Source organism: Otolemur garnettii, unplaced genomic scaffold (genome assembly GCF_000181295.1).
Source record: "Otolemur garnettii isolate 467f Iridium unplaced genomic scaffold, OtoGar3 scaffold00070, whole genome shotgun sequence".
Lineage (NCBI taxonomy): Eukaryota > Metazoa > Chordata > Mammalia > Primates > Galagidae > Otolemur > Otolemur garnettii.
In genome coordinates, this window is record NW_003852465.1 from 7496757 (window position 1) to 7521544 (window position 24788).

General features: G+C 39.7%; 1 long non-coding RNA gene across 1 annotated transcript in view; it reads left to right on the forward strand.

The window, feature by feature from the left end:
• Nucleotides 1-24788, forward strand: part of LOC111726541 — a 45138-nt gene that overhangs the window by 15802 nt on the left and 4548 nt on the right. The window lies entirely within an intron of this gene.

Genomic DNA, 24788 nt, shown 5'->3' on the forward strand with positions numbered 1-24788 from the left:
AAACTCAGTTTAGCTGGATACAGGATCCTGTGTTGAAAGTTATTTTGTTTTAGGAGATTAAAAGTCAATGACCATCCTTTTCTAGCCTGAAAGGTTTTAGCCAAGAGATTTGCAGTCATCCTAATACTCTTCCCCTTGTAGGTTATGGTTTTCTTATGTCTGACTGCTTTCAGAATTTTCTCTTTCATCTTAACTTTAGTGAAGTTAATTATGATGTGTCTAGGGGATGTCTTGTTCAGGTTGAGTCATGCTGGGGTTCTGAAACTATCTGCTATCTGAATTTCAGAATCTCTTGGCATGTCTGGAAAGTTCTCTTTCATCATTTCATGAAGAAGAGCCTCTGTGTTTTGTGAAGCAACGTCATCACTTTCAGGGATTCCTATAATGAGAATATTAGTTTTCTTCGGATTATCCAAGAGCTCTCTGAGAGAAAAATCCATTTTTGCTCTCCATTTCTTTTGATCTTTATGCTCCTGGGCTTGTTCAAAAGCTTTGTCTTCAAAGTCACAGATCCTTTCTTCTGCCTGTTCCACTCTTTTACAGAGGGATTCCACCATATCTTTCAGATCCTTGAGGGCTGCATACTCTTGTCTCAGTGTTTCAAAATCTTTGATCATTTTATCTTTGAAATCGTTGAATTCTTGAGACATCTTTTGAATAATTTCTTGAGATATCTTTTGAATAATTTCTTGAAATTCTGATTCCCTCCTTTCTTTGATTCTGTTAATCTTATTTGCTATCCACCTTTTGAACTCGATTTCTGACATCTCAGCCATCTGTTTATGGATGGGTTATTCAATTGCATCTGCCCCATTTTTCTTTGGGGGAGTTGATCTACTCTGGTTATTCAAGTTGCCAGAGTTTTTCCGCTGATTCTACCCCATGCTGAGTTTACCCTGCTTGGAGACCTTATCAGAACTGTTCAGTCAGTGGCTTCTTCTGGTTGCCCAGAGAAACAGGGCATGTCTGTCGTCTTCTCCCAGTTCTTGGGTGCTGGGGCAATCAGGGTGCAGCAGAACGGCAGCAGCTGTGCAGGAGCATGAGTAGCTGGATCAGACCTCATTCGTTCTGCCAGGGGGCCTAGTGGGGCACGAGACTGGCAGCGGCCAGATCAGTCCTAGTTCTGCTCCACTGGGGTGACGGGGGGTGGGGAGCAGCAGAACTGCAGCGGTGGTGTGGGTTGCTCACACAGCTGGATCAGTCCTAGTTCGGCCCCACCAAGGTTACCAGGGGCAGGTGAATGACAGTGGCTGTGCAGAGCACAAGAGCTGCTGAATCAGTCCTACTTCAGCCCTGTGGGAGCAGCAAAGGTGGGGGGGGGCAAGCAGGGGAATGGTGGTGACCAGATCAATCTTCGTTTGCCCCACTGGTGCAGCCAGAGGGGCAGGAGAACAGCAGCGGCAGATCAGTCCTAGTTCGGCCCCACCAGGGCCACCAGGGGGCAAGGGAATGGCAGTGGCCGGATCAGTCCTAGTTCAGCACCACCAGGGCAACTGGGGGGAAGCAGAAGGGCAGCAGCTAGAACAGTCTTTGATCAGCCCTGCTGGGGCAACCTGGGGCAGGGGAAGGGCAGTAGCTGTGCAGGAAACGCATGCAGCCAGGTCAGTCCTAGTTCAGCCCCACTGGGGCAACTGGGGGACATGGGAACTGCTGTGGCTAGATCAGTCCTAGTTCAGCCCCACCGTAGCAACTGGGGGGGAGGAGGTATAGCAGCGGTGGTGCAGGGCACACGCTCAACCAGATCAGTCCCAGTTCACCCCACCGGGGCAACCATGGGGCAGGGGAACAGCAGCAGCTGAATCAGTCCTAGTTAATCCCCGCTGGGGCAACCATGGGGGCAGGGGAATGGGGAGCAGAGGACTCCTCCGCCACCACCAGCTGGACACATGTGGCACTAACTAGCCAATTTGGTCTCTCCTGGCACAAGAGCCTGGAGCAGGGAACTTCTCTGCTGCCATCCATGGGATGCACATGGCTCTAGCAAACAGTTCTGGGCCCACCCAGAGTGGGAGCCTGGAGTAGGGATCTCCTCTGGCACCCATGGGCACTTGACTCTAGCAAGCAGTTCTGGGCCCGCCCAGAGTGGGGGACACCACCACCGCTTCCCACGGGGCACACATCGCTCTAGCAAGTAGTTCTGTGCCTGCCTGGAGCTGGGGGGTCCTCTGTGGCCACCCGCAGGAGGCATGTGGCTCTAGCAAGCAGTTCTGGGGCCTGCTTTGTACCTGTATTTGTGTTCTTAAATGCTCTTCCTTGGACTTACAGCTTGCTGGGCCTGACCAGAGCGGGGACTCCTCTGCCAGTCCCCACAGGGTGCGCATGGCTCTAGCAAGCAGTTTGGGGCCTGCCCAGAATGGAGGACGCCTCCACAGCCACCCGTGGGACACACGCGACTCTAGCAAACAGTTCTGGGCCCACCCGGAGCAGGAATTCCTCCACCACTGTCTGCGGGGCACATGTGGCTCTAGCAAGCAGTTCTAGGCCCGCCCAGAATGGAGGGCTCCTCCGCAGCTGCCTGTGGGACACGCACAGCTCTAGCAAGCAGATCTGGGCTCACCCCAAATGGGGGACACTTTCGCTGCTGCCTGCAGGGCTACATGGCTCTAGCAAGCAGTTCTGGGCCCACCCACAGTGGCGGACTCCTCCACCGGCCTATGCAGGTTGCGCGGGGCTCTGGAAAACAGTTCGGGGCTGCCCAGAGTAGGGGACTCCTCCGCCAGCCCCCGTGGGTCACCTGTGGCTCTAGCAAGCAGTTCTGGGCCCACCTAGAGTGGAGGACTCCTCTGCCACCACCCGTGGGACATGTGCAGCTCTAACAAGCAGTTGTGGGCCTGCCTCTAGTTGGGGACTCCTCTGCCACTTCCCCAAGTGGTGCACATGGCTCTAGCAAGCAGTTCTGAGCCTACCTGGAGTGGGGGACTCCTGCACTGCCCCCACAGGGCTCATGTGGCTCTAGCAGGCAGTTATGGGCCTGCCAGGAGCAGTGGGGTCCTCCGGCACCAACTGTGGCATGTGCAGCTCTAGGAGCAGAGGACTCCCCCGCAGCCACTGGTGGTGGGTTTTGTACCTTTTGATTGTTTAGGGGGGGGCGGTCACAGCTCACCTCAGCAAAGTTGTTGTGGGTTTTTCAATCTTCTCTCTTGGCTCAGCTCTAAACCATCAGCTTACTTGCCAGGCTTCTGTCCTTTAAGTCTCCTTCTGGATGGGAGCCTCTGTGGGAAGCTGGCTTGCAGTCTGCCATCTTGGCTCTGCCTCCATTTATTAAGTTCTTAACATGTGTTAAGTGATTTACAAACTTTTCTCATTTAATCCTATGACAACCTGACAAACTCCCATTTTACAAATGAAGAACCAAGGTTGAGTTGTTAGGTAACTTATTTAAAGTTACATCACGCTGCCAGTAAAGGGCCACTTCTGGTTAAAATCTAAGTGTGTTTGTTTCTGGAGCCCTCACTTATAAATGTGGCCAAAGGTACTTCATAATTATTTTGTAAAAATGTCCACTGTTAACCTATTTCTCTTCAGAGCCCAGCTGAGAGCATAGCACTTGTACCATCTCCTATTTGCCATCATCAAATCAACAAGAAAGCAAAGTATAAGTGGTAGTGCCCTTGACTGTACCTTATCTAGTTATATGGTGTCTGACTTGTCATTGCAGAAGCAAGGCTACAAATCATTTAGACAACATGATCCTCAAAAGGATCAAGGTAGATAAATCCTTTGTCAGAGTTTTAAAATGATGCCATCATCACCACAGAAGAGAGTAATTACTCCTGATTTTTTCCAAATGACCAGCATTAGGCTCTTTATTTGGAAATTTTTATGTTATCATGTACCTTAGCTAATACTATTATCTTTGCTCAACAATCCTGTAAGCCAAAATGCCAGACCAGCGATTTTACCCTAAGTCAGGGACTTTCTCAATCTATTTTAAAAGTTGCAAACAGACCATTGTGTTCTATAAATACCAAAGTATAAAAGCTGAAATTTCAAGAATAAATTTAAATGCTATGATCATATAAATTTTGCAAAACTGATTCATATTTACTGCATAGTTTTCTGAGCAGCATGCTAACTAGATACAGTGCTAAGCAACCAGTGTGAAGGGTTATATGTAATTCATAGTTCTTCCACATAGCTAAACCAAGAAACAGGAAAGATTATTAGAGTTTGTTGAAAGCTTTCTAAAGATTCCTGGGCATGGCAAGAGATCCCATTTGTTGGCCTTCCCATACCCAACCCCTCTTTACTTTCCCCAGCCAATGGAACCTCAGTTTGTTGAGGTGGCTGTTGAGGTCTCCATCCCAAGGTCAGGGATGAATCATGATTGGTCTAAACCTGACTTAGTAATTTTGTTCAACTTCATCTTGGAGTGACCATGTGAAATGTTTTGGCCAATGAGATGGAAATGGAAGTTTTGGAGTGAGGATCCAGGGAAAACTTTTATCTTCCTTATTAACATAAATAAACTTGCAGAATACAGCTTTTGCCCTTCTCTGCTCTTCTGCTTGGAATGAAAGTATGGTCCCTGGAAGTGTAGAAGACATTTGTGACCATGAGATGACAAGCATCTCATGGACAAAAATCAGTTTTCTAGGGATGGTAGTGCAGGATAGTAAATTTCTGATAGCATTGTTGAGTTTCTTGAATACCTAATATCCCAGGGCTGCTTACCTTTGGACTTCTGATGGCATGCTACAAAACTGTATTTATTTAAGCTGCCACTTATAACGGTTTCTGTTACTTGAAGCATGGTATTGCCACTTTTGTAAGACAAAAATAGTTGGAGATAGTTTTATATGATTCAACCAATTTTATAATTTGATGCTGAATTTAAGACCATTTCACTTCTCCAGAAGTCAAAAGCTCTCCTTTCTCTCTTTACTGCCATCTGACACCACTCAAAATAAATATTTTTTAAAAAAATATGTCTGACATTTTTTATCAATGATGTGCTGGAAAATCAGTTTACTGGAGGAGGGGAAGCTTTGATTTATCGATTTCCATGTATAAATCAGTGGTTTTCAATGATTTTTATCTCACAAAACTTGAACCTATAGTTAGACTTCCACAGCACAGCTAAATTATTTGGATCAAAAAAATGTTTAAAAGAATATACTTACTGTGCTTTGAACTTCTTTTGAAAATAATTTAATTAATGATCTTTAAAATTTTTCGTGGCACACATAAGATCCTCTCACAGCACACCAGTTGAAAATCATTGCTATAAATATTATCACTATGGCCCATTTTAAGCTACCAACTCGGCACACTAAATAGGAAATTTAAAAGAGATGCTTAATAATCATCTCTTGGGAGTGGGTGATACAGCCAGGTCCTCCATACCACTGCCTACACACTGGCTGTTGCTCCCAGTCATAGTATATGATGAGCTGAGCCAGTGTTAGAAGGTGATTTATAATCCTGTTCTTATTTTTCTTTGTAAGGTTGAGACAAAGATAGGAGAAAAAAGATATAATTAGGACTTGTGGAAATTGACGATAGGGATGTATATCTTTGCCCTTTGATTCATTTAGAACTTATTTTTAAAAATCAAAGAAAGTATGGAAGAGTAGCAACAAGGGAAACCTAAAGTAATACTTAGTGAACATGAATTTTTACCAACTAGCTCTTCTATTGCCCAACTTTCATTAGTTGTCTCTAAAAGAATGGATAAAAAAGAAGCCAAGACATCCTTCGTTAGTTATTTACTTTTTGAAAAATTAGTATTTTGTTGCCATTAAAGACAATGAAACATTTGATTAGCTATAAAAGTGACTTTTATAAAGCACCTCCATACCACACACACACGCACCCTTCATTTTCTCTAGCTGTTAAATGCCAAACAACTATCTAGCTTTTCTGACATTGGTCATTAGTTTTAGGTAACTTATCTAAGAAATGACTGAAATTCTTCTGAGTTTAAATTCAGGTGCTAGCATGACCCAGCCATACCTACCATGAAGTCTCCACTTACCTGTCATCTCCATCTTTTATCATCATCTTTAGCATTTTAGTATCTGCAAATAAAGTGGAATGGACATACTAATAGCTACCCTGAGAGGTACATGTAGTTTGTTTTGTTTTTTGGAATGGAGTTGATTTATACCTTACATCAATATGGGCTACCCTGACAACTCAACAATCGGGCAGATCCAAGCCTTCAGTGATCCTATCCCAACCAATCAATGCCTTGTTAAGCCAGCTAACTGTGAACCAACCTAGATCTCTTCTTTCACTCAAGCTCTAAGTCTAATCAGTCAATAGCAATGATAGTAAGTGCTAAGTGAATATTCATTATGTGTCATGCTCTATTTCAGGGTTTTAAGTTACTACCCCCATTTTGGAGATGAGAAAATGGAAGCAGAAGTTAAGCAATTTGCCCAAAGTCATGGCTGACCATGCAAAATGTGAACCCAGGCAGTCTGTCTCTAGAGCTCACCATCCTCACTGCCACATTCCGCTGGGCCGACAGAGTTATAGTAGATTCTCCTGATAAATTACTTCTCAAATATAATCTACCTTTTCTTCATTATGCCTCCTGAATTATCTCTAGTTAGGTTCACCATCAGATTTTGGCTAGATTCACTGTAATCATCTCCTAACTGAATTTGCTGTCTCTGGTCTTTTCCCCAATCTCTAATGCTTACTTTATTTAGCTAACAGAGTGCTTCTGTCAGACTGCAAATGTGATCAGTCTCCTCCCTGTAGCTTTAAGAACAAAGCTGAAATTTCATCTCACTCTCTGTTTCTTTTCTTTTCTTTTCTTTTCTTTTCTTTTTTCTTTTTCTTTTTCTTTTTTTTTTTTTTTTTGAGACAGAGCCTCACACCCTATCACCCTGGGTAGAGTACCTGGTATCATAGCTCACAGCAACCTCAAACTCTTAGGCTCCAGTGTTCCTCTTGCCTCAGCCTCCCAAGTAGCTGAGACGACAGGCACCCGCCACAACACCCGGCTATTTCTTAGAGACAAGGTCTTGCTCTTGTTCACACTACTCTTGAACTCCCAAGCTCAAGCAATCCACTGCCTCGACCTCCCAGAGTGCTGGGATTGCAGGCGTGAGCCACCACGCCCTGCCAGAAGCAGCATCTCTTAATAGTCTTGGTTCTAGGTGTTGTGGACCCTGCCTTCCTCTTCCTACACACCCCTGCCCATTCTGACAGTGCAGCCCTCCTACACCACCTGAGTTTTCACAAGTGATCATGCTTCCCACGGCAACTCTTTGGCTTTGAGCATACCTTGCTTGCTTCCTGCAATGTGCTGACCCCTTTTCCTTCTGTGAGACTAATTTGTATCAGTCCCTCAAAATGCTTGTCAAAGAGCTTCTCTCCATCCTCCACCCCCTATCCCAGTGTCCTGGGCAGAGTCTGCATCGTAGCTGTCCTCAAGGAGCTCTTAGTTTGGAAGGCAGACCAGGAAGCAAAGTAAACCAAAGAAGGTAATCTCTGTTTTCATGTCACAGGTCTTAATATTCCATAAAGCATCTTCTTATAGTAGTCACCAAAAACCCCATCATTTTTTGAATTGCTATGTTTAAACGTGAAAGATATTTCAAGAGGCCTTACCAACAACGGGTGATTCTAGCTGTATCTTTGCAATTCCCCTCATTAAGAGTAGCACTGTAAAGTTTTCTTATAGCACAAATAATTTTTATCTTTATTTCATTCAGCAGTGTGGTTTTGGTTTATTTCTCGGTGTTCTTTAATTTCTTTAAAAGGCTTAAAGGCATAGCAGAGCCCGTAACTCAGTGGTAGGGCACTGGCCACATACACTGAGGCTGGTGGGTTCGAACCTGGCCGGGGCCTGCTAAAACAACAGTGGCAATCACAACAAAAAAATAGCGGGGCATTGTGGTGGGCACCTGTAGTCCTAGCTACTTGGGAGGCTGAGGCAAGAGAATCGCTTAAGCCCAAGAGTTTGAGGTTGCTGTGAGCTGTGACATCACAGCACTCTACCCAGGGTGACAGCTTGAGACTCTGTCATTAAAAAAAAAACAAAAGAAAGAAAAGGCTGAAGGCACAAAAGCAACCATGAGAGAGAGATCCAAAGACATTTTATTTCTGGAATGAACTGAATGCTCTCTATTGCTCTAATTTAGAAGTTTTTGAGATTTGACCCTGGACATGATGTAGGGAGAGGGGGTAGTTATTTGTAGGGAACCATGTGGTTCCCTCGTAGAGAACAATGCACTTCAAAGATGGGCAGTGATGGAATAAAGTGATCTACAATTAATTGGGGAATAAGAGAGTCCAATCTGGAAACAGTGTGTGAGGTTAATCTGCACTCCTGAGCAATTGTGAGCCTCTCCCACCAAATGCCCTTCACACTCCTGTCCCTCAGGAGTCATTTTGATATTTGATCTTTTGCGCAGCAGATGAATTAACAACTTGCTTGTGCAGATGAAATGCTAGAAGAAAACAGTTGCAGGGTATCAACCCTATAGCCTAATATCAATTGTCCAAAACATTTTTACTCAGCACATGAAGGGAGTGCTGAGTAAGAGACATGATGTTATAATTCACCAAGATGGGGGAATTCTTTAGAAGCCAAGCAGAGCACGAGAGCAGAAGGTAACAAACTGATAAGAACCATAAGCCACCAGGCTCAGCCTGTCTTGCCATTTTAAAAAAGCATCTGGTGGAATTTTTCTGTGACACCTTGCACTCTTCTTTCTCAAAAATGCAAGCTCACTTAAAACTGGAAGCCGCACATTCAATTCAGAAATGGGGCTGATAAAATAAAATGAAGCTATTATATTAGAGATCAGTGAGAATCCTGACAGTTTTACGATCACGTGCTTAAGGTTAAAACACTGAACTGAATCAATAAAAGGGTGAAAGGTAATCGAAGAAAAAAAAACTGGAGTTTTTTGGTTGCCTCTTTCTTCACACTCTTTAGGAAGCCCAAAATATGAGGTTTGAGAGTTCACTGTATTCTGGCTGGCAGGCCCATAATGCTGAATTATAGCATCATGCCTACCTATCCAATTTTCTATGCTTAAGACTTTCTCTCTACCTTTGACCATCATCAAAAAACTTATCAAGCTTCAGATAACTGTTTTTAAAACTATTCCTATAAAATCAATGGAAAGCAAGGGGTTAAAACTTTGCTAGAGGCCTAAGTTTTGCAGAGTATAGCTATAGTTAAGAATTAACCCACTTCTGCCACACTGCCTACTTTCCTATAACTTCTTATTGTTTACGAATCTGGTCACAAGGTTTATAAGTTCCCTAATTGCTTCTATAGAAGCAATTGCTCTATTGCGGATGCTTTCCAGACCCTACATTCCTATGGGCCCACTGACGCCAGCAGGATCAGTGATCCGCATGGTGAAGTTGACTCAATCAGTCCCAAGGCCCCTGCTGAGAAACTGACTCAGCCCAAGAATGCTATTTCTACATCCCTGTGACTTCACCCCAAACCCAACCGATCAGCCACACCAATTCCCCAGGCCCCTGCTCACCAAATTCCCCTTAAAATCACCAGCCTAGAGAAATTTCTCCTCATTCATCTTCCCAGAGTTGATCGAACTTTCTCTGCCACAGCACCTGCTGCCTGAGTGCATTGATTCTTTTCTGCACAAGAGGCAAAACGAACCGGGTCAGGCAATTTTTTTTTTTTTTTTTACAGTTTTTGGCCAGGGCCAGGTTTGAACCCACCACCTCTGGTATATGGGGCTGGCACTCTACTCCCTTGAGCCACAGGCACGGCCCCAACATTTTCATTTAAATACCCTGATGGGAAGCAATCCCAAAACAAAGTTGCTCTATAGCAGGGGTCCTCAAATTTTTTAAACAGGGGGCCAGTTAACTGTCCCTCAGACCGTTGGAGGGGCCGGACTGCGGGCCTCAGGATGAGTCGGCTGCTAAGCAGGACAGGCAGCAGTGGCAAAAACACCCTGTGGGCCGATAAATGTCCTCGGAGGGCCACCTGTGGCCTGCGGGGTGTAGTTTGAGGACACCTGCTCTATAGTATGAGATATTCACATCAGCATGCTTTGCTACTCCCCTGTCTTCATCAGCATGCCTTTGTTTTTCCAAAAGTCTTTAGCTCACAGAAATAGCTTTATTGTACATTAAAGAAACTTCCCCCAAAGACCTATCACCTCTTCAATGGAAAATATCAACCTCAGTTTGCACTTAAGATCCCTTGAACAGCTTGCCTTGATGATTCCCCCAATCTTGGACCATTGGGTTTTGATCCTTGCCCTATCCTGACCCTGTTTCTAAAATGCACCTTCAATTATGCTTCCAATTCTCAGTATATTGTCTTTAATTTTCCCCCTGCTGAGACAATACCAAAGCTTTGTGAGGTGGTATTCACCCTGACCTAGGTCAGCAATAAACTCAGGTTTATCTTTTGGTAAAATTAGGGAACTAGCTGTGACAGCTCAGCCCCATGCATTGATAGGAGAGGTCTGTAACTAGACCTTAAAATCATCAGACACCACTTAAATGTGAAAATGGCCCTAGACTGATGGCTTTTCCAAACTGAATATTATAGAAAGGTATAAGGATTGGGACCATAAAGTTCTTAGTTGTCAGGATAGACTAAAACTCTATAACCAATCCACAAGAGGCCAGAATCCCATAAGTCTTCAAAAGCCAAGAATTTAAGCTGGGTGTATCAGCTCACACCTATAATCCTAGCACATTTAGAGGCTGACTGGTGGAGTGCTTGTGCTCAGGAGTTCAAGACCAGCCTGAGCAAGAGTGAGACCCATTCTCTATTAAAAACAGAAAAACTAGCAGGGTGTTGTGGTGGGTGCGTGTAGTCCCAGCTACTCAGGACACTGAGGCACGATCAGGTTGATTCTCTTGAGCCCAAGAGTTTGAGGTTGCTGTGAGCTATGATGCCATGGTACTCTACTCAGGGCCCCAGGGTGACAGGCTGAGAACTTGTCTCAGGAAAAAAAAAATATCCAAGAACTCACAGGAGTCATTACAGTGCCCCACATTATTTGAATAGAAATGTAAATATGGTAACATTTCATTTCATAAGCAGAGAAAGGATATATATGAGCTGTCACGAGTTTTCCAACATTTGCCTTTAAAGCTGAAATGTAGCAAATTTAAAGAAATAACATTTGAGGGAAGGTTTCCCTTACTCAACTTTATGGTCATTTTTAGAATTTCATATTCAAGAAACCACCGGAAAATAAAAGCCGCCACTAGATGGCCCTGAAGCCCACTTTTATCAATGTGTGCAGCGTTTTAGATATAGAAGCCGACAAAAAGCAGAAAAAGAAATCTAGCCATTTGCTCATGAGTACCAAGAGCTAATTTATACAAAGGCGCAATACCTATCCTGTGTTTAATTATTTGAAGATCCAGTGTTATTCCTTTAGCATAGTAGCATTTTTCTTTCTGGGAACATACAGGTACCTACTAACTTCTCTACAACGCACATGGTTTTAGCAGATACTGATGTACTGATGGTTTGTTTCCTAATATTGAACGAATCATTAGAGCTCCAAGGAGGAATTATATAATAAAGAAATCCAGTTTATAAGAAAAGAGAAATTGAGTGAGGCTACGACTTAGCTGGATTGTTTAATCAGCATGAGAAACATGAGAAATACTACCCAGAACCTTCCACAACCAGGTGCCTGCACAGAGAACAGAGCGTGTGGCTGGCTCCCGTGATCCACAAGACTCTCCCTGGTACACCCACCCCTCATTGGTTCCTGTCTGCTGCCCTTCAGGGACAAAAATTGTGGTTCTCTTGTTCACAGTTACTTTCTTGCTACCTACTATAGTTGGTCATTAAAGTGTCCCTGGCATGATAACAGCAGTCACGGCACGCTGAACACATATCTACTCAAGATGTTTTCCATGTTACTTAGAAGTGTTACAGGTTATTCACATTTAGTGCTATACTGGTAAATCAAGTATTTTCTTCAAATCAGAAATACAAACGAAATAAAGGGACAAAGTTCCACGACTGCACAGATGCAAAGTGAAGAACAGGTATTGGCCCAAGTAGACTGGAAGGCACCAGTTCATCAGCAGTAGGAAGTAGAGGCCAGCAGTGTCCCCCAAGGCTGGTGGGACATCTCCTGCGAATTAGGAGACATCTTAGAGAAGATATTAGATGTTCCAGAGGGTGGAAATGGTTATTCTAGCCAAACTGATTAGAAATCTTTCAGGGTCAAAAGACCCTAGCAGACTCAAGGTTATTACACAAGCATTTTACAATAGAAACTATGCAGAGAAGTGGCAGCTGACATGCAGTGACAGAAAGGCTCTGGGTAAACTGGCTCAGGGGTCTTGTGATGCCCAAGGAAGTGAAATGAGCCGCAGGCAAAGGAGAAGGCAGCTGGGGAAATACAGAATCCTGGGGGGTAACCTTTGCAAGAACATCTGCGCGTGAGACAGCTGCTGAACATTCCAAATAAAGCCGATCAGCTCAAGAGCGAGCACGTGTTAATCAGTCCTGCTCCAGATTCTTTAAAATACAAATGCCTGGATTTTCCTGGTAAAATGCAGATCCGTGTCATGAATGAGCAGCGGGTTAATAATCCTTCTGCCCTTTTCGGTTTTGTAGTTCTTCTCACTCCTCTCATTAGGCTAACTCTGTGTCTCAGAAAAGCCTGTGTTTTCATTGTCTGATAAAAAGATATGTTTGCTGGTTGGCGCCTGTGGCTCAAGGAGTAGGACACTGGCCCTATATGCTGGAGGTGGTGGGTTCAAATCCAGCCCCGGCCAAAAACTACAACAAAAAAAAAGCATGTGTTTGTTCTTATTTATTAGCGTATTTTGTTTTTGTCGTCTTGTACCCAGAAATAAAAGGAACCACAGAAGTCTGTTTGATGGCTCCTGGGCTTCATTGCTCTCAGGTGCCCCTGGCTATTTAAAGGAGCTCCACCCTTCTCCTGATGGCCCAGACACCTGCAGAAACCTTAGCACCAGTTCCTGCTTTGCAACTTCTCTAATTAATATGTCAAATGAAATGGATTCACCCACCGAACCGCTACCGAGTGCCCCGTTTATGCTATAGAATATGGAAATAAGGCAAAAAATGTCCCGGATGGCCCAATACATACCTTCTCTGTCAGAGCTGTGCGGTGGGCCATCGGGCTGGAAGTAGTATGAAGGGGCCTTGGGATAGGAATTAGGTTGTCCTACCTACAGCAGGGGACATGCTAATGCACCCACAGATCTCCATTGCTCTTTTCCACCCATTTGAGTGATTAGTGTCCTCTGATTAATGTGACCATGAGCAGGGACAACCCAGGTGACTCTCCTCGGATTTGCTTATGGTTATTGCCCTTTCAACATAGCTCACTGGAGGAAGACGATGAGTAAAGTTCATCATTTTAAGGACTTCCCTCTGTCTATATTTAGGCTTTCCATGTCAGACTGGAAATTTAAAGAAGAAGAGTCACATGTCCTATGAAGGGCCAGAGAGAGGAGCTTAGCATATGCTTAGAGGGCAAGGAATTCAGATGCCCCAGCTCCGTTTTCAGATGTGGTGACTGAAACCTTGCCCCTTCACTGGCCTTCCCACTACTTGTTTACAAAAGAGCTGAGCATCCATCTCCCAGGGATCCTCTGCAGGACCTCCAATTATCCCTCAACCTGCAGTTAAACCAGTAAGTGGTAGTCATTAAGCACTCATCATGTGCCAGGCCCTGTATTAACCTTCTTTAATCCTTCAACAATGACCTATGGGAAAAGTACTAATACCAGCTGTTTAACAATGAGGAAGCCAAGGCCTACAAAATTAAGTCACTTATCCAAGGTGACATGGCCAGTATGTAGCAAAGTGAGGAATCAAGCCTGGACAGTCACCCTCTTATCGGTCACTGGGCAGGGACTGTCAGACTAGAAAGTTGGATGGTTACCATGATAATCCAGAAATATAAACTAGTTAAAAATTTTAGCAGTTCATTCATTCAGTAAATATTTATTGAACCTCTGCTGTGTGCTGGGTACTACTCCAGGGTCTGGGAATTCAACTGTGAGCAAGACAGCATGGTCTTTCCCTAGAGAATTTATAGTTTCTAAGGAAGACAAGAAATTAAGTGAAATTTGATGAGTGATATAATAGGAAAAATTAAAGGTACTATGGAAGTACATTACAGGTGAGCATTCGTATTTTGGGACCAGAGGTGGGGAGCTTGTCAGGGAGTGCTTCTTAAAGGAAGTGATATTGAAGCCCTCCAAAATGTTGAAGTTCACCAAAGAAGCTTATAGGAAAGAATGTTCCAGGTAGAAGGGTGGGGTGTGTGTGTGTGTGCGTGTGCACATGTGTGTGGGTGGGTGCACATCTAGTCAGGAAAATGTGGTTTGTTAGAGTATTGGAATGAATTTGCAGAGCACTAAGGGCAGAAGTTCAAGGACGCCAAAGAGTTGGGCAGAAGTGCGGTCATGAGGAGCTCTGTGGCCTTCTACACCAACTTACGGCCAAGTACTTTGTTTATGGATTTAGGATTTTTTACAGCTAGAATTACAATGTCACCAGTAAAGAAATCATAATATAGCTTGTGTCATTTTTGTTCTTAATTAGCTTGTAAACTTCATGGTACATTGACCCTTTTAAAATGATATATTTTTTCTCATTAACTTTAAAATGTTTGGAAATGAATTGCTTAATATTAGAAGACATTTCTTATGCTTTGTGGAGCAGGCAGACAGGTGAGCACATATTTATTATCTGACAATGTGCTTTGGTTTTGGTTTTCTTTGTGTCATGATTCCAGCTCTGTTCAAGGCTGAGTTCCTTGGGACCAATGTGACTTCTTGCTAGAATAGGAGATTCTAGACCTTGTCTTCAGCCCTTGTGCCAACTCTGTGAATTTCACTAGAGTCCAGTGAATAAGTGTCATCACTCTGCTAAATCCTTGGTATAGATTATAGAACAGAAAAGGTCCTATCATATGGACAGGTGGGGGAGTAGAAGAAGGGGCAGAGCTACCTACGTGGAAAACCCAGAGAGAAAGAGACATGATCCTTGAGCTGTTTGGGAATTGGTTGTCTAGAAAGTGGGGTGAATATAGTGCCAAATCCTGGAGAGACGCAGAGCCCTGCACAGCCAATAGAAATGGCCCCACCCCAGGTGACCAGGGGCTCAGGAATCTCTGTTCACAGCCAGAATAGAAGCTGTCACAATCCTAGGGGATTTGTTCTTTCATTAATTCAGCAAATATGACAGCAGAAAAATAAAAACACACAGACAAAAACTCCTCCTACCCTCCCAAAACTCATATTACTCTGTAGTCTAGTGGTACAGATAGAATCCATTAATATGTTGAAAATATCCATGACCACATTCATTGAGTTTATTCCAAGAATGCAATTTTGATCTTATGAAAAAACTGAATAGACTAAAGGAGAAAAATTACATACACATATCATCTCAATAGTTATAGGAAAAAACATTTGGTAAAATTCAATGACTCTGGGAGGCTGAAGTGGGTGGATTACTTGAGCTTACAAGTTCAAGACTAGTCTGAGCAAGAGTAAGACCACACTCTAAAAAATAGCTGGGTGTTGTGATGCGCGCCTGTAGTCCCCGCTACTTTGGAAGCTGAGGTAAGAGAATCACTTGAGTCCACGAGTTTGATGTTGCTATGAGTTGTGACACCATGGTCACAGTCATTCTGCCGGGGTGAGTAGAAAGAGTCTCACAAGAAAGTGAGAATCTGTCTCAAAAAAAATTTTAAAAATCAATGTCTATTCATAATTTCAAAAAACAAACACTCCTAGCAAACTTGGACTATAAGGAAATTTTATTAACCTAATAAAAGGAGATCTACAAGACAACTTTTGAGGAACACCATATTTCATAGTGAAATATTACAACCTTTCTTTCTGGGAGCTATAAAAAGATGACTATTATATTACCACCCTCACTCAATATACAATATTAAAGGACACTGAAAGCTCTAGCCAGTACAAAATGAAAAGACGAATGAAAAATAGTATAGTTACTTGAAATGAAGGAATAAAACTTTATTATTCACAGATGATACAATTACATGTGTGGAAAATGGAAAAGAACCTACAGCCAAATCAAAAGAATTCATAAATGAGTTTAATAAAATTATAATAACAGAAATAACACTAAAAATATATACAAATTATAGTATATAAATATACTATAAATATGATTATAATATAGAAATAATACTAAAAAATTATTTAAATTTCTACATACTGGTAACAAAAAATCAAATAAAAATATATTATTTATAATACTTCAAAGATATCAAACACCTAAGAATCTAATAAAAGATATGTAGGACTTTCATGCCCAAAACTGTAAAACACTATTAAGATAAATTAAATGACTTAAATATTGTAATTGATGGGAAATACCATATTTATGGATTAGAGAAATCAAAATAATAATGATTTTTTTTACAGTGGCCAAGAATAGCCAACTAATGTTTTAAGAAGATCAAACCTGGGTTTCTGATTATCATGATTATGGCAGTAGTAAGATACTGGCACAAGTTCAGAGAATGGCACAAGGATAGCCAAAAGACCAATGAATTAGGAAGAGAGCCAAATCAGGCTGAAACACACCTGAACACTTGATTTATGAGAAAGGTGGCATTATAGAGCAGTGGGTCAAAGGAGGATCTCATCAATAAATAATATTGGGACAAATATCCACATTAAAAAAGAAACGAGATACCAATCTGACACAATAAACATTATTTTAAGGTGTTTTTAGGTACAAATGTGAGGGAAATGTTAAAATGATATAGATAGGAGAATATATTCATGATTTTAAAGTAGAGAAAGACTTAAAATAGAACAGAAGAAATGCTTACTATAAAGGAACCATAAAAACACAAATCACATATTTAATTACATAAAAAATAATAATTTCTGTCTGCCAAAAGAGAAGACCAGAGTGAAAGAAAATATTTACAACATATGGTTAAAAGGCTATTATTCCAAATATATAAATAATTTCTACACATTAATAAGAAGAAAGAAAAATGATAGAAAATGAATCAGAGAAAATCACAAAAGAGGTTATTCAGATGGCCAATAAATTCTGGCATTAAAATTCCTCAAAAACTCCACAATAAAATGTTACCATTTTTTTTTTAAACCCAGAACATAGCAAAAAACAGTGTCACAGGGTATACTTCGCCTACTCTCAGTGTGTCCAAGCATTTGCCTTCCTTGAGTTTCCCAGCCCTATTGGCAACTAATCCCTATCGTGAAATGGATATGTCCAGTATCATTAAACATTACATTGATGTTAAAAAGAATCCTCAAAAACCAAAAGCAAAAGACAAGTAGTACACAGAAGAGCCACTGTTTTTAGCTTGGATTCTTGGGACGGGTCTCTGAGATCGGAAACTTGTTCCCTTTCCTGCAGGTATTTGAATTGTTATTAAATCTTTTCCTCTTCCCTTATACCAAATCTGTTATTTTGTCATCCAGCCCATTTCTCTCTGTTGGCGGTTAAGTGGATCATCCTAAAGGAGCTTTAAGGCTATTTCTTTTTCCACAATATAAAAAGAGCCTTTTGAGGCCCCACAGAGATCCGCGTTGACTTGCTAGCTGACAGAAGTATGGACAATGGAAATTGCAAATTGAATTTTTCTTGAGGAGACAGCTATTGGCTTGCATTCTCAGATCACTGTCTGTAATGCTGTCAAAAACCAAAAGCCACTCACAGTAGTGGCCACCTATTATAATAATAGCAAATCCAGATTATCCCCACACACTTAAAATACTAACTTGTGGCTGCAGATACTAACCTTCAATGAGAAAACTTGCAAAAAGATTTAACCCAAATTCAATGATGAAATCTTCTGCAGCATTTCAAGAGAGAGTAACTGGAAGAAGGAAACAATTATTGCCATTCATTTAATCATTTTTCTAAAGAGAGTAACACAGGAGCTGAATTCTTCACTTGGGGTAAAAGAATCCTCCATGGTGCATATTGCAAGGGTACACGTCAAATCTATTAAGAGTAGAATATAAATGTCTTAACACATTAAGTGAGGTGAAAGCTATGTTAGTCAATTTGATGTAAGCATTCCAAATTGTATATAAGATCAGCATATTATACCCCACAAATGCATTAATGTACACAGTTTTAATAAAAAAATTAAGGGAAAAAAAGTAAGAAAATTTTACTCTGGGCCAAGATCATATAGTGATTGGTCTGTACTTTAAAGTTTTACTCTGCCATGGTTATTACCCCAAATGGATCCAGAAGCACTTTCTGAGTATAACTAACTACCACTACTCTAACTATAATTTTGCATATAGGACCTACTGATGAAGTGGATACATTAAATAAGAATGAAATCAGTCATTCTTTGGAAGATTTAAAATAATATTGTGGAATATCTTATTCATTTATATATTTCAAAAATCTTTCTTAAGATATTTATAAGGACCAGTTTTGAGTGTGGTTCCCCTGGATTTCATTATGGGTAATCAATTTTTATACATTCCCAATTGTTCATATTAAGGTATCATAATATCTATCACTTTGGACACTGATTTATTCATTGTATTTGACAGCATAAAATAAAGCAACCTAAAATAAAAGCATTACTTTGGTGAAATGTTCTATTAATCTTTCAATTTAAAAAATGAATGCCATGGGAGAATGTCAAACAATAGAAAACTTATTAGCACAAAGGAAGAAAAATGAAAGTGCTCCCCTAAGTACTCAGAACGAGGCTAGGCCCTGCAACTGTCTTTGAGTGGAAACTCTAAATTGGTTGTTGAGTTACAAGGATCCATTTGAGACAACAAAAATGGAGAAAAATAGGGTTTTGGTTTTTTTTTTTGTCTTAATTGCAGACAATATTGAATACAGTTTTGAATGAAAACACCAACAGGACAGCACTTTTTTTCACTTTAGTTCACATCCGCAAAGTTCATATCAATGCAATGTCCATTACTAGGACCTCACACTACAAACAGACCTGCAAGATAGTCTCTGACAGAGCTGGTTTCATGGGTATGTGACTCATGCACTCACACTGAATATAACAAGCATAGAAGGGACCTGTACTTGGTTTCATTTGTAGCTGTCTTGAAATTCTTAATAAGTTTTGAACAGGAGGCCCTGCGATTTTATTGTATAGTGGGCCCCACAAATTATGTAGCCAGTCCTCTTCCTTGGTATGAAAACTGAATGGTGACTTGGCCATCCTTTGTATTTCCCTGTTCCATAAAACTAAGTAGAAAGAGTTTTGATCATAGTCAAACACATGCAAAGCCAAATATTTTTTTCCTTCAACAATTTTCCTTTCTTCTTCTTCCTTGAATATTTTTTTCTCCTTACCATTAACTATTGTCTATAAACAGGTTGGGCTAGTACTGAACTTCGTGTTGTGTTTCATTTATCTGTCCCTGTATCATACACAATGTTTTAATTATGACAGCTTTATAATAAAGTTTGATATTTGAATGCACCAAATCCATCCTGTTCTTGAGGAATGTCTTGGTTATTTGTGGCCCTTTGCTATCCCATGTAAATTTTAAAATCAATTCATGATGTTGGAATTTTAGGAACATTAGTCAATTCATTAGAATGGATTCATCATCACAATATTGAATCTGTCTATCCATGAATATGGTATATCACTCCATTTATTGAGGTTTCATTTAATGTTTTTCAATAAAGCTTAACAATTTTTTTTTACCATGTAGGGCCTACATATCTTTCACTAGATTTTTTTTCTTGGTACTATATTTTGGTTGTAATTTAAAATAGTAAAAATATTTTTGAGTATTTTTATTTTAATATAATTATTTATTGTTCATTTGGGAATTTGTAGAGTTTTGACAAATGCAAACTCCCATATCTCCATAGATATAAGAATGTTTCATGTAGTATATTTAAAAAAAAATTGTAGCTGATCATTGTTGATGTATAAAAATGCAACTAGATTTTTACTTTGCTTTTGTAACTAACAATATCAAGCTTGAACTTATTCTAGAAATGTGTCATTAAACTTTTTAAATTGTTTTAGACATTTATGCTATCTTTAAATAATGACAGTTTGTTTCTTCCCTTCCAAGTCCTAATTCATTTTATTTACTTTTCTGGTATATCTACATAATCTAGGCCATTTAGTAGAATACTGAACGGATATAGCAATAATGAATATCTTTACTTTTTTGGTATTAAACTTTAAATTTTTCACCATTAAGTATAATACGACTGTAAAGTTGTTAAAATACTATGTACTTGTTGAAAATTTTGTCTTATATTATTCATTTGCTGAAGTTTTTGTTTGTTTGTTTGTTTGTTGGGGGTTGCAGTTTTTGGCCAGTGCTGGGTTTGAACCCGCCACCTCCAGCATGTGGGGCTGGCGCCCTACTCGTTTGAGCCACAGGTGTTGCCCCGTTTGCTAAAGTTTTTAAATCATTAATAGACATTGAATTTTATTTAATACTCTGTGTCTAGACAATTATATATGTTTTCTTCTTTGCTAATGGAATGTAAGAAGTTCAGGCAATTGTGTAGTTTGGGGGGCATAGTTGATATACCTTCCTTTCTGAGGGCAATTTCAAGTATAGTGGCTTTCCCAAACCATTACAGTTTTAATAATCTACAAGAAAAGCTCATGGAATTTACAGGAAATTGTTACACTCATGGTTAGAGTTTATTACAGGGAAAGGACACACATGAAAATCAGTGAAGGAGGGAGGCACAAAGGGAGGACTCTAGAAAACGTACCAAACATAGAGTTTCTATTGTCTTATCTCCATGGAGTTGCAGACACATTACTTTGCAAGTATTGATAAGTGACAATTTGTATGGAATATTGTAGGGATGCCCACCTGAGCATGATGTCCAGGCTTTTTACTGGGGGTCCATGACATAGGCATGAGTGGTTGTCCATGTGGCTAATTTCAATGTTCTACCTCCAGCCCTTCAGGCATGACCCAAAGTCCCTGCCCTAAAGCTTGGTCTTTCTGGCGTAGCCAAACCGCATCCTAAATCATATTACTTGACTATCCATACAGACACTCGTATGACATTGTGAGGACTTAGAGATTACCTCTCAGAAGCCAAGGACAAAGCCTAGACGTCCCTTTGGACAAGCTTAAATTCTTTACTACTTATGAGGTAGAAAACATAATTTTACTGTCTAATAGTAAATCAACTTTGTACTAATACTACTGAAATATATCCAACTTAATTATAAATTATTTACTTTTTATATATTACATAATTTGGTTTTATAAGGTATGGTTGAGCATCTTCATATTCATAAAAGAGATTGATCTATAAATTTTCTGTATTATATTGTTCTCTAGTTTGGGTATCAAGATTATGCTATCATCATAAAATGAGTTGGAGGATGTTTCTTATTTTTCTGTAATCTAAAAAAGTTTTTGTATAGTTGGAATTATCATTTGTTAAATATTTGGTAGAATTTGTCCTTCAATAATTGTTAGAACGTGTTAAGGAGTGTTAAATTTTATCTAATGTTGTTTATTTACATCTATTAAGATTAACATATAATTTTTCTCTTTACAATGTTAGTGTTATAAGTTATTTTAATAGGTTTTTAATGTTGAAGCATTTACTATTTTTGTATGTTGTTAGATGTGATTTGCAAATATTTTATGAAATCATGTTCCTAAGTATAATTGACCTGCTATTTATTTTGTATTGCTTTATTTTGTCATCAAAATTATATTACATGTATAACTAAATATTTTGGTTTTTTCTACAATACTTTTATATAAAGTAAAGATTATCTGTTTCATAAAGCTTTGGTATTACCATAGCAAATTACTACAAACTACAGTGGTTTAAAATGCCAGAAATTTGTTCTTTTGCAGTTCTTGAGGTTAGATGTCCAAAATCAAGGTGTCATCAGGGTTGGTTCCTATAGGAGGCTTTGAGGTAAAACCATTCCCTGCTTCCCTACTAGTTTCTGACAGTTGCTGGCTTACCTTGGCATCTCTTGGCTTGTGATGATCTAATTCCCATCTCTGTCTCCATTTTCACATCACTCTCTTCCCTGTGTGTCTCTTTGTGTCCTCTCCTCTTTGTGTAAATACACAAGTCATTGGATTTATGACCCAATCTAAATCTAGAATGATTTCCTCTTGAAGAAATCCTTAATGAATTACATCTATAAAGATCTTATTTCCCAAAATGTGACATTTTGAAGTTACAGGTGGGTATGACATTTTAGGGGACACTGTTCAATTCACCCCAGTTGCCTGAAATACAAAGATGTACTTGCTATAATTCTAAAATATAAAAGAAAAAAAAACCCCAGCCATCCTAAATGAGAGTTTTGAAATACTTGGTACTTCATCCTGGATCTGAGGAAATGAAGTGTATTTGAGATGGAATTGCTTTAAAACAGCACTCAATTGGAAAAAACATAGTTGTGTAAATAAGATAGTGTGTAAACAGCCATAAATGGTGAATCTGAGGAGACAAAGTGTGTTTGAGGTAGAATTGCTTTATAAAGCACTCAGTTGGAAAAAACATAGTTGTGTAGATAAGAGAGAATATTAACAGCCATAAATGGTGACTTCTGGGAAAGACAAATACTGGTCAGACCATCCATTTAACCTCCTGGGCAGTATAATGTGCAAATGTAAATAAAACCAACAATATCTTCATGGACTATTTGTAAATGCTTACTCAATGTATAACCAACTTACTCGGTTTTGTGCTGCTGTATCAAAACACTTGAGTCTGGATAATTTGTGAAAAACATAAATTTATTTCTCAGAATTCTAGAGGCTGAGAAGTCCAAGAAGAAGGCACCTGGAGGTTGGTGTCTGGTGAGGCCCCAGTCCTCATTTCCAAAATGGCTCCTTGAATATTGCATCCTTTGGAGGGGAGGAGCACTACTGTTCACATGATAGAAGAGGAAAAGAGAGAGAATCTACTCTCACAAACCCTTTTTATAGCAGCATTAATCCATTTCTGAGGTTAGAGTCCTCATGACCTAAACACCTGCCATTAAGCCTCACCTCCCAAGACCATTGAATTGAGGATTAAGCTTCCAATACACAAATTTGGAGAAGACAATACATTCAAATACAGCATTGGGTTTCTGCTGTAACTAGCAAATTTAATGACATTTAAGATATGTGATAGAAAATAGACCCTATCAATAAGCATTTCACTAAAGTTATCCCCAAACCCTTTCAGTCACAAATAATTTAGTGTGATTTATTGGCTTGATTTAAGTTTAGTCAGGTCTTGAGACGTGAGTAGCTGTTTTCTAATTTTTAATATAAAAATATATAACTACACCAATCACTCTGATTATTGCCCTTTGTTCAGCATGTTTCTCTGAAAACATTTTTCTTGGATTTCAGGAGAGGTCCTTCTAGAAGAGGAAGTAGACTAGAGAACAGACTTAGAACAATATATGCAAATTACAAAGAGATGGAATTAGAGCAGCATTGCAAAGGCTTCTATTAATAATTATAAAGATTCCAACCATGAAAATACCAAATCAGAAAACATATGAATGTCCTTTAAGTATGCTATATAATGGAGTCCAGTGGTGTCTCTTCTACATCTAAGATTCCGTGATGTTCCTGAGTGATGGAGAAGTCAGCTTAGAGTCCTAGCATGCCCAAATGAAAGGGACTAAGACAACTGACTTCTTCAAGATCTTCATGGAAATCCATACCCCAAGCCAAGAGGCGGCTCAAATAATAACACAGAGTAATAAAATAAAGAGATACCAGGTTTGTAGGCAGGTAGATCTGTTTTGAAAGCTTGATCCTCCATCTTTAGGTATGTAAGTCCCTTCATATATCTCAATTAAAATTTAAATGAAATAAAATTTGCAAAGTACCTAAACAAGAAATGGTAGCTCGTATTATCCGTGATTAGGGAAAAAAATATTGCTGCATAAAAGGCAAAAATCCAATTTATGATTAGAATTATTTACAGAACATACTTTTAAGATTTATGATTTTTTCCCCTTATCCTAAAAAGAAATTGTATTAATATGAAAATTGTTATAACATGGGAATTATTTGCACACAACAACATGGTGATACCCCTAGTGTGCTATGTGTGAAAATACATGCTGCGTATGCTGCTGCTGAGAAATCATGTTATCACCATTCCTTTCCCTCCATTTCACTTCCTAAACAAGAAAATATTTCATGGGCACTTGTATGTTAAAGGAAATATTCTTTCTTTCTTTGAAAGAAATGCTTAGCAAAAGTATAGTCCCATTATTTCTTAAAATTATAATGTTCTGGTTCGTATGGGGTTATTTTTGCTCAAGTGGGTCAGAAGTCAACTTACTTACTGTTAAGACTTTATTGAAATATAAAATTTGTGTCTGATGGGTCAAAAGTCAACTTACTTGCTGTAAGACTTTATTAAAATATAAAATTTGTGTCTGATTTTTCAAGTACTTCTGTTATCTTATGTAATTCAAAATGTAAAAATAGCATAACATTAGGTGACTTGAATAGAGCTAGTTTTCATAAATTCATGCTATTGGAAGATAATTTTTCTCATACTATTAACAGACAGTTTTCCATGGGTCTTTCAACATTCCAGCACATTTTACAAAGATACTGATTGCCTTTGGTTATTCACTATATCTTCAAGGATGTTTAGATAGAAAACAAACTTCACAGATAGATAGTGTTTCCTTCTAGAGTAAAGATTATCCATTATGATAAATATAATGTCTCTCTTTAGAACAAAAAACGGGTGTGTATTTTCCTGTATTCATTTGGAAGCTAGGACTTGAGGAATGGTACAAAATGTTAATATTCTGGCTAATAGTGTTGCCATGGATAAAAATCTATCCTTTATCTCTGACCCAGGAGTCTTA